The following is an 11,452-nucleotide window of genomic DNA, read 5'->3' on the forward strand; positions in this document are numbered from 1 at the left end:
TTACTTCATGCGCTGCAGGTTTGCTAACTCTTCCTTCCATTCCCTCTTTCTTTAAGGCTCACCATTCTTTCCTCTCAAAAGCAACTAAGTCATTCGGTATTGAAGCACTTAAAACTCGAACTGCAGGCCCTGATACTGAGCAACTCTCAGAGCAACTGAGCAACTCTCAGAGCAACTGATCAACTCTCAGAGCTGCCGTTCTATCGACGCTTACAGCTTACCTCGGTGATTTACCTTTAGCGCATTTGCCCACAGTTCAGCTCCGTATAAGAGAACGATAAGCGTAATAGCCATCATATTTTCCCGTTTAATTCGGCTTTCTTTGCTGCGTGCATTATTTGGGTCCAGGAGGTTAGTCTTGAGACCAATCTTACTATATGCCTAGGTAATTTAGAACTTTTTTTGTAAGTAGCAGTATTTGAGCAAGTTTGCATGCTAACTTCTAACGGGATGTGCTTCTTGGTTAAAAGTATTAGTTTCGTATTCTTTGTAGCTAAATTGAGCACGCGTGAATAGAATATAGAACCATTCATGACATTTAATTTTTAAGGGAAATCCTTTTCAAATGTTGGCCGTAACTGCGCCGTAATTCGGCCATCCAAAGTTTGAATGACTTTCTGGAGGACTTCGGTCGGTATCACGTGAATAACTTTAGTAATGTTGGCTTCCAATGCCTCAATCGAAGCTGATTTATCTGCGGAAAGTATTTTCTTACTTTTTTATTAAATTTTTTATTCTACGAGAAGGGGTAATTGCAATTACGTGATCTGGCTTGTTTTATGACTCGCTACAAAAATGATGAATCAGCGATTTATTCTACCTCAACTAAGTGTTGAAGGTCGCCCGTAGAACTGTTTTTTTAACCTTGAGCACTAAAACAAAAAATATTACGTTTTTTCATCGCCTTTCTAATCACACAAAAGAATGCGTAAGAAATGAGTGGGCAATACTTATAAGAACAGCTTTACATACATATTTCCGTACATACAAAGAAGTCTGAAAGCATCAGTACTCGCTTTCTAGCGCTTGTGTGTGCCGTACCCGATAGTAGGGGGTTGTTTCGAGCTACTCAAGCTTTGACATTCCTATTTTGCTTTCTTTCTTTTCCCCTTTTCGGTTTATGTTTCTTGTTCTGCTCGGTCTGTTTGTTGTGTATGAATTTTTTTGCAATGTCGCTCAACCACACAACCCGGCTCCGTCCAATTCGTATTCAGTCGCTTGTCAACATGTTGAGTGCTCATAACGAGGTGCGGGTGTCACTATTGGAAGCGGTTGTCGTTGTCGGTCCCTAAAATTATGTTACGTACGAGTGTTTTATTTACTATTTTGGCGGAGTACTGAGTTTTTTGTGTATTTGCATAACCAATCCGAAATATTTGTGTTCGCTTTTTGCTTGAGTGCTTGCAATTATTGTGATGCCAAGTACCGAAACAAGTGCTGAATATAAATATAAAGTTATATAAAATATATGAAATTAAAAGTAAGTCATTGTGTGTTATGGAATAAGAATGTAAACTTCGGCAAATAATAAGTAATAAAGTTTACTCAAACTATATTGAGTTGATGCAGAAGTTATCATAAGTGTCATATTGCTTTACAACCTAAAGTTTTTAACGGTTAAATAAATGTTTTTCCAGGACTTGAAATTGCAACAAGATAAAGCATCTTTTGAAAGTGATGCCTTGATGTGTTTTGAAGTGAATAGTGAAGGATTCCTAAACGGTACCTTTTTTATGTCATCTTTGCTATTTGTCCATTAGACAGATATGTAATTTTACACAACAGAACAACGCGTTATAATTATTGAAACTTATTATGTGAATGGTCAGTTTTTAAGGAAAAATCGATCGGAATATTCGTGATTTATTTGTTGTTTAGAAAATTTCAAGAAACTGGTTCTGCCGAGGTGTTGCTGAACAACCCTCAACATCGATATCTCGACGTTCTCAGCAAATAGGCATTCAAGAATCGACTTTTGGGCACATTTTACTCGGTATCTTTTGAGCCTCTTAAATATAGTATGTTTCCAATCGTTTAAAGTTTATGAATATTGTCGTCAACACTTTGAAAACCATAATTAGCACATCCTAATACTAAGTCGGAAGTTAAAATTCAGCAACATACTTCATACCGAATAATTGTATTAAATAATTTCTCCGTATACGATACCTATCAACATAATAGGACTCAATACATAGTTTATTAATGAAATAAAACATAAAAAAAAATAAAATTTTGAAGCATTTTATTTACAATAAATACACGTTTTTATTTTTCTCATAAAAAAATCATTTTAATAAAAAAATTAAACTATTTATTGCTATATGCGATTAATTATCAACATAAGAAGGCTCAATACATTTATTAAAAAAAAATTTAAATAAAAAAACTTAAATTATTTTCCACAAATTTAATTTAAATCAAAAAAAAGTAATAAAAAGATTAAATATATTAATATACGATAAATTATCAACCTAACACGGTTCAACACATAGTTTATTAATAAAATAAAATATGAAAAATTTAAAATTTTGAAAAATTTAATTAAAAAAAAAAAAAAAAAATCATTTTCTCATAAAAAATTTTTTTAATAAAAAAATTAAATTATTTATTTCTATCGACATCACAATCAACACAACAAGGCTTAATACATAGTTTATTAAGAAAAGGAAATATGAAAAAAATTAAAAGTTTGAGAAATTTAATTTAAAATAATTTTTTTTTAATTTTCTTATAAAAATTTTTTTTTAATAAAAAATTAAATTATTTATTTCTATATACGATTAATTATCAACATAACACTGCTCAATACATAGTTTATTTAAAAAAAATTTTAAATAAAAAATAATAATTTTTCACAAATTTTATTTAAAAAAGTTAATAAAAAATTAAGTTATTTATTTCTGTATACGATAAACTATCAACATAACAATGTTTAAAATATAATTAAAAAAAATAAAAATAAAATAAATAAAATAAATAATTAAAAAAAAATTTTTTTTGATAAAAATAGTTGTCAAAAAAAATTTTATAAAAAAACATTTTCAAATAAAAAATAAAAATAAAATAATAACGTTCGTCGTTCATTATAAGGGCGTTATTGCCATCATTTTCGACGAAGTATGGACCGATATCTCAGCCAGCCCAACCACCACACCAAAGAGTGACTGATTGTGGTGATTGTGGGTTGTTGTTTCTCAATACCACAAATGCTGCAAGTTTGCTTGTTGCCTTACCTGTTTAGGTGGAAATGTCAATATAAAAAAATCACAGTATACGGGAATTGCACTTCTTGCTGAACGACCATTTTCATGAAACGTTTGGATTACTTTTATGCATATTTCAACTGATTATCGCCCATATTTCCGCAAAGACGAGGCTGGCGCCAATGTACCAGTGAATGGCGAACGCTATCGCGCCATGATGAACTCGTCGCGGACCAGTGAATAGGCCACCAGGATCGTGTGATATCACACATTTGGATTTATAATTGTGGGGTTATGTAAAGTCTGAGAGCTTGTGTGATGAACCAGCTGCAATTGAGACATTGGAAACCAACACTACGAAAGTTATTCACGAGATAGCGACCGAAGGCCAGGGAGTCGTTTAAAATTAATGTTTAATGATGGCCGAATTACGGCGCGGCAAATATTTGATAGGGACTATCTTAAATGTCAATAATGATTCTAGACAAAAATATTGCCCAATCAATTTGAACTTTCATTGTTTTATTTCTATTTAAAATCCGTTCCCTCAAAATTCATCACCCTTTATAAGCACCAAATTTCGCTTTTAACTTTTGAGCGTTAAGGGCGGTATCTGATTTCGTCCTCAAAAGCTGTTTGACTTTAATACCAAAAATACAGAATTTGCTTTCTTTCGTGAAAATTGCCTTCTACTAAAATTGCTTGGGCTTGTTTAAATGTTCTTTGGTAAAGGCAAGTCACTTCTGTCAATTAACTAGTGTTGTCAGGTCTTTGTCTTTAGTCTTTGTGCAACAGCGATTTAGGCGCTGATAGATTTACCAAACTGGTTGTGATATTTTTTGCACTTCTTGCGAAGCAAATCACCTCTCCCAGTTTTAAAGTTATGGTAGTTGGCCTGATCGTGGCTACAAGACGTTTTGCTTAGATTTAACTATTTATGTTTACGTTGTAGCTATTTCTCAGAAAGTGCTTTGCACAAATTTGCAATAATTTGGCTCTCGACTATTCCTATTCCTTCCGTTTTGCCTCTCTGATAACTCATGCAAAATTTAGGAGTTCAAATTCAATAGCGTTATTAAAATTGACTACTCATAAATAGTTAAAGCTCACTTAAACGCATTTTCAGTGATGCATCCAAGAAGTTTCAGTGAAGTACCATTTTTTTATGCGTACTTTTTCACTAAGCAACGAATGGGACAGGTGGTTGTTAACTACCGATAGTTTGAAACAATGCAAACGTTCATTTTAACTTATAAATTACTTACAAAAATATAAGAAAATGCTTGGGTGAAACTAAGAAGAGTGCTTTTGACTGTTTAACATATGAATGTTTTTCATTTATAAACATAAATTCTACTGTGTGAATAGTTTTTCTGCTGAATGTATTTTAAACATTATTTGAAAGAAATTAGAGTTTTAACTACACAGATTAATAAGAATTTATTTAAGTTAAAGAGTACGTAAATAAATCTTAGATACGTATGTATGCACGTACATATGTATATCATTAAGTCATGCCGCTTCCTTTATCAAACCAGCTAAATACACAAACGAATACTAAGCAATGCTCTTCTCATTCATTTCTATCTCCATTTCAGCCTTCTATATCACCAAAGTGGCGAATAAATGAACGATTTGGAGGTTAGCAAATAATTATTGGACAAACTTTGATGAAATTTGAGTAGACAATTACGGTTGCTGGGAATGTAAAACAACAACACCCGCAACAACAAAAATAAATCAAAGAAAAAATCATTGCACTATGAAATCAAACGAATGGGCAAGAAAACAAACAAATCACAAAAAGGACTGGAATAACATTAGTTTATGTGAAAGCAGTCATAACAACAACAACAACTATTTCACACAAGCAGCGAAAATATAAGGCACATCTGCTTTGAACTATAATTGAGGAACGCTTCAAGCGATGTTCGCTATTATTTTTGAAAGAGTGAAGGAGTGGCCAAAAATTGACAGCTGAACAAACAGAAACGAGTAGAAATTATTGCTGGTCTGTGACGGTGAGCATAAGAATCTGTGTGTGACTTTTTGCGAATGCAATTTGTCTAAACAAAATTTTGTGAGTGAAGTGCAACCTTTCCGCTATATATAATTTTGTTTTTGTATTGACTTAAGATAGAAAATAACAAAAAAAAAAGAAATATAGTAAAATAAAATGAAATATAATAACATAGATTTAAATTCAATAAATGTTAATAAATAAATAATAATAAATAAAATTTAATTTCAAAAAAAAGATAAAAAGACTAAAGGTAACAATGGTAATGGTAATGGTATTTTAAAATACAGTATCACAAAATAAAATGAAATGTAATAAAGTGAAAGAATATCATACAAACTGCAACACACACAAAAAAAATGCATAAATATAAAAATTAAGTAAGAAAAAATAAATGCATAAAATGAAAATAAACAAAATTTAATGGACTAAAAATATATAAACGAAAGTCAAATACAAAACAGTATCAAATAAAATAATATAAATCAAAGCCAATATAATGAAAGCAGAATAAAATGAAGTAGAAATAGAAAAAAATAAAATTAAAATGATATAAATGTATGTATTACATACCTAAAGTGTGATTTTTAAGAGCTATAGGAAAGTTTTTCGAAAAAACACACGTAAAATTCAGAAAAATGCGTGAAATTTTTATTTAAATCGATAGTACAGTCCAAATAATTTAATGTTTGAAGATTATGTCATTCAAATGTTGACCGCGACTGCGCTTCGAATGGTCCATCCGCTTAGTCCAATTTTGGCATACTCTTTCCAATGTTTCGGCCGGTATCTCACATATAAATGCTTTAATGTTGTCTTCCAATGCGTTAATTGAAGCAGGCTTGTCTGAATAGACATGAGCTTTAACATAGCCCCACAAAAAATAATCTAAAGGCGTTATATCGCACGATCTAGATGGCCAATTGACAGATTGACAGGTCCCGAACGTAAGATAAAATCTTCACCGAACTCGCCTCTCAACAAGTCCATTGTTACGCGTGCCGTCTTGCTTCAGTCAAGCTCTTGCATTTTGGGCAAAAAAAGTTGGATATCATTTCACGGTAGCGCTCACCATTCACAGTTACGTTACGATTCGCAGCATCTTTGAAGAAATACGGTCCAATGATACCTCCAGCAGATAAACCGCACCAAACTGTGACCTTTTCTGGATACATTGGTATCTCTTGCAATTCTTCTGGCTGATCTTCACTCCAAAATCGACAATTCTGCTTATTTAGGTACCCACTGATCCAAAAATCGTGGGTCGATTAAACTGACTGAGCACGCAATATTTTTCTTAACAGAACACGCATTTCTATGAGACGATTCATGGTTAAATTATAGACCAAACTGAAGATGTTTGATAGTGAAACAAAACCAGAAACGTGCGTCAACTGTTTAAACCAACTGTTTAAAAAGATAAGAGCTAAAAAATCACCCTTTCGTTGGCGCTAACACCTGTTTTTGGGTGTTTGGCCGTGTTCCTCCTCCTATTTGCGGCGTGCATCCCGATGTCTTCCACAAATGGATACAGATTAAAATAAAATAAAATTAATTAAATAAAATCAAATAAAATAAAATCAATAAAAATATAATTATAACAAAAAAAATTCAAAATAGAATAAACCCAAAACAAAAGAACAAAACGAAATATAACAAAAAAAGTAAAAAATCAAATTAAATCAAAAAATTTAATCAATTAGAAAACAAAACAAAAAAAAAAAAAAAAAAAATTTATAAATTGCAAATTTTTATTAAATAAAAAACAAATTATCACTTATTAAAAATGTAATCATATAATACAAAACAAAATAAAATAAAATTGAAATAATTACAAAAAGAGGAATAAATAGAAATAAAATAAAAAACAAAATAAATTAAAACAAAATAGATTTAAGTAAAATAAAAGAAATGGAATCAAAACGAAATAAAATAAAAAAGAACCTTGTGTTGGACTAAATAATCGACAACTTTTTATGGCATATTCTAAAAGTACATCATCTTAAAAATATAAATTTAAAATATCATAAAGATCGGGGCTCTAGAACGAAAGTTATCGTGCAGTGCTCAATCGCATCAATTGAAGTCGGTACCGATCCCCAGTGATGGTGTCGCTTGGTTTTAACAGTTCATTATAAATAAAACCAACTTGGTCCCACCAAACACATAGCATAACCTTCGCAGCGTGAATATTCGGCCGATGCGACGACGCAGAAGCATGACCGGGCAGTCCCTATGACTTTCTTTTCTTTGGATTGCTGTAATGAATCCATTTTTCATCACCCGTCACGATGCGATGAAGAAAACCCTTCCTCCCTTCCCTTTTTGCCGCTGGAGCAGTTGTTCAGAGGCGAAAACACGACGTTTAACATGCCTTGGTTTTAACTATTAAGGAACCCAAGTCCCCTGTTCCTAAATTATTCCCAAAGCGTGCAATCGCTTGGAAATGGATTCATAAATTGGCGGGTAACTAGTAACCTAATACTGAAGCAAGCTCTTCTAGCGTTTGCCATGGTTCGTCATTGAGCAATGCCTCCAATTCAGCGTCTTCGAAGGTTTTTGGGCTTCCTTCACGCGGACGGTCGTCAACATTAAAATCGCCGTCTTTGAAGCGACGGAACTAATCTCGGCACGTTGCACACTGGGGATTTAGCGGAAGAAAGTCAAATTTGCAACATACCACCTACGCAATGTTTAATGGTATTTCTAAATTCCAGAATAGAACCAACAATAAAATCAAAAAGAATTACTAAACTCCGACTTACAGTTTTTTTTTTATAGATATGTCAAAAGTATATTTTTTTTATAGTATTGAACTGACTAAGAAAAAACTTCAAAGCCCAAGGTGGTTTTTTTTTTCCTTTTGCTTGAGCCGACTTCCAATTTTTTATTTTTCATTTAGGGTACGATATATTTATATATTTTAGCCGGAAGAACAAAGGCTGTGAAGCATTTGATTATCTATTTATAATTAATTTTACGAAAAAAAAAAAAAAATCATATTCCTTCATATTCTTGGATCTGCAAGTTGAGCTACATTTACCTACGGTCAGAAACTAGTATCAACGTGTTGCTTAAAAGCGTCTCTTTCAGTTTTAATCAATTGCAGGTGCCACCAGGTGTATACTTTTTTCCGCATCTCTGTACAAAAATCCCCAGTGTGCGTTGTTTCGCTTAAAGCAGCATCTCTATAAACTTTTTGTAGCTCTCGATGCGCTTCAGCCGGCGTTTTTTTTCGAATGAAAGAGGAAAATCAATACTTCCCGCAAGTGACGATTATTCGGCACAAAATCAGACATTTTTACAAAACCAAAAGTGTATGATACCAAAACAAAATCACTAATGTGTCGAAGCTGTTTGTTCACCGTATGTCTAAGCTTGGTTTATGAGGTTTAGGTTATGTTAGAATCGACAAGCACAGACTGCCGGTGGCATCTATTGACAAACAGCGGGAACTTAGTTGTGCACCTAATAAAATAAAATTTAAATGACTTAAATGAATAAAATGAATAATAAAACAAAATGCTATAAAAAATTCTAAAAAAATGAAATCAAATAAATTGAAATAAAATTTAAATAAATTAAATGAAGTTAAATAAAATGAACAATAATAAAATAAAGCAAAAATAAAATAAAATGCAATAAGAAATTCAATAAATTGCATGCAAAATTTTAAATTTAACTTTATCGAAGTGCGGCTAAAATATTTTCATTTAAAACGGGGTGAAAAAAGCACTTAAAAAAAATTATTAATGAAATTCATTTTTAGAAGTAATTAAATTTGTTTTTTTTTTCTAGATTAAAAAAATACACACACACACAACTGCTTTGGTTAATGGATGCCTAAACTCAATTAAGTGCCACACTTTTCTATCTTTTGCGAACAGCCAACTCACACAAGCAAAATTAATCAAAAGTGTTTTGCGGCAGGAAATTATTAATAATGCGCTCGATGTGGCCGCAGATTGAAACTTATTAATTTGTGTGCGCTTGCAACAGACAACAAAAGCAAAAAGGACAACAACAACAATAAAACAAAAAGAACGGCAACAACTATAGAAAGATCAAACTTTAAAGCTACAACAAAAACCACCAACAATTATTAGTTGTACAAAATCCATAGTAGGGCATCGGATGCAGCGCATCTGTCAGCATGTGAAGGCTGCATTAGTCGCTTACCACACAACCATAATCAGCTGCCTGCCACAACGCGACGCAAGACCACATAATTCAAATAAAACACGCATCCGCCGCACAAAATTATCAATGCGCGGCAGCAAGTGAAGTGACGTAGTGAAAGTGAGTGCGTATGAGTGCACACATCTCACGCGTGCATGAGCAAATGAAATTGCAATATTTGAATTTCTGCAAATTAAACGCAACAGCATGTTGCATGCAGCATGAGTGTGAAGTTGAAGCAGAAAATAGATTAAAAGTGTTAAACGCGAATAAATGGAAATGTCTTAACATTTTCTGCAAAACGGAAATTCGCTGCTACATAAGAAAGTACTAAAGGAATAGAGTTAAGAAGTTGAAGAAAAATAAGAAAAAGTTTTTTTTTTCCACTACTGAGTGCCGTCAAAGGGCAAGTGTGTGTATCCGTTGACTGAGCAAAGAAGTAAAAACGAGAAAAAAATAATAAAAGTAATAAGAAGCCAAATAAGTGCGAATTTCCACACAACGTATAAGCGAACAAAAAAAAAAAACAAAAAAAAAAAGTAAAAATACCAAGCAAAAACTATTTGTACGGCAACACGTACGCCGCGACGCAAGCAACTTGTGCTTGATTTTCGAGGCTGTGTCTGTGTCTGGGCCGCCAGCCGATCTGTCATAAAATATCAATTTGTGATTTTTCAATTTTGCCGCCGACAGATAAACACAAACGTGCCGCAAGCGCTCATCTTATCTCACCGCTCCCCCTCCACCGCTCTCATAACCGCTCGATCATTTATTAGCCGCATTAGACGTGCCGTACATTCTAACTAAGTAATAGTAGTAGTGCGTGCGTGTGTGTGCGTGCATGTGTGTGAGTGCAAAAAGAAAACTAATAATTTGTGAGGTAAACGCGTGTGGCAAGCGTCAAAATAAGCAAATAACGTAAAGCAATAACAACAAAAAATAATACATAAAATAAACAAACTTGAATTGTGCTTGTTCGCGGTGCGTATTTAACCGCTGCGGTCTGTGGTAACGTCGTGGCAAAACGTGCTCGCATTAGCTTAAGCCACAATTGGCAATAGTCATTCACATACGCGCACATATGTATGTGTGTAGGTTGCATTGTTACTAACATACGTTGACACGCCGCTTAATCCATTCAAGTCATTTCGCGCGCCAAGACATCCAGACAACTTGTCTTTCGCTGGCCGCATCTTTCGTGTGACCGAATGTTTGCTTGTAATTTGCGGTCAATGAAATTGCCTCTTAGCTGCTTTGGCTTCATGTCGCCCTTAGTGCCATCGCTGCCGCTGAATTGCTGCAAGTGTGGCGCGCAAGAAATCAAGATGTCAACGTTGGCGCAGCAGCGACACTCGAGCATTAGTTGCTCATCGGGTAATCAGCCTCAAGTGCGTTGTGGTGGCAGTAAAAAATGCCGCAGCGGGATTAGCAATTTTACTCAGTGCTTAATTACTTGCGCATTGCTGTTGCTCTTGGCTGCCGGAAATGGTAAGTGGCATTGCATTTTTGTTTTATCGATTTGTATTTGAAGGTTTACACGCACATTTTTATCGATTTATAGCAGCTTTGCTGACTAACAACTGCTAGTCTTATTAAAAGACAAATGTAACTCAAAACTGGCGAACAGTTCCAGAGTGATTCATTGATGAAGTGGTTGAGAGGTTAAAGGTTAACGCCAGTCTAAGATTTTGGTAAAAATTATTTTTTTTGGTTTCAAGCATTTCCAGACACAGCCAAGCTATTGTGTTAATATAATTTAAAATTATAAATAATTTTTTATTAGATTTGGTTCCGCAATAGCTACATACACTCCAAGCAGATATATACTTTGTCTTGCGGTGTTTTATGTATAATGCAAAGTCACAGGCTTCGCGTATCTTTGTTGAGGAGACTGTATGCCTCAGCGCCCATTGGGTTAAAAAGTGGAAGGATAGTGGAGCTTCGTACTGCTTTTACTTTTGAGTCTTTGCCTGTGTTCATACCAGAGAACTGCACCGGCTCAGTGTAAGACATTCATACGCTTCGCTTGAACAAAAAAACAGGCCTT

General features: G+C 33.6%; 1 long non-coding RNA gene across 1 annotated transcript; it reads left to right on the plus strand.

Annotated features, from left to right (window-relative positions):
- Positions 1 to 1,232: 1,232 nt before the first annotated feature.
- LOC128855318 (uncharacterized) lies at positions 1,233 to 11,133 on the plus strand. The gene is made up of 3 exons (XR_008453709.1): positions 1,233 to 1,480; positions 4,805 to 5,227; positions 9,025 to 11,133. It is a non-coding gene; the product is annotated as an uncharacterized LOC128855318 (long non-coding RNA).
- The last annotated feature ends 319 nt before the right edge of the window (positions 11,134 to 11,452 follow it).

The sequence above is a fragment of the Anastrepha ludens genome, chromosome 2 (genome assembly GCF_028408465.1).
Source record: "Anastrepha ludens isolate Willacy chromosome 2, idAnaLude1.1, whole genome shotgun sequence".
In the NCBI taxonomy this organism is placed as follows: domain Eukaryota; kingdom Metazoa; phylum Arthropoda; class Insecta; order Diptera; family Tephritidae; genus Anastrepha; species Anastrepha ludens.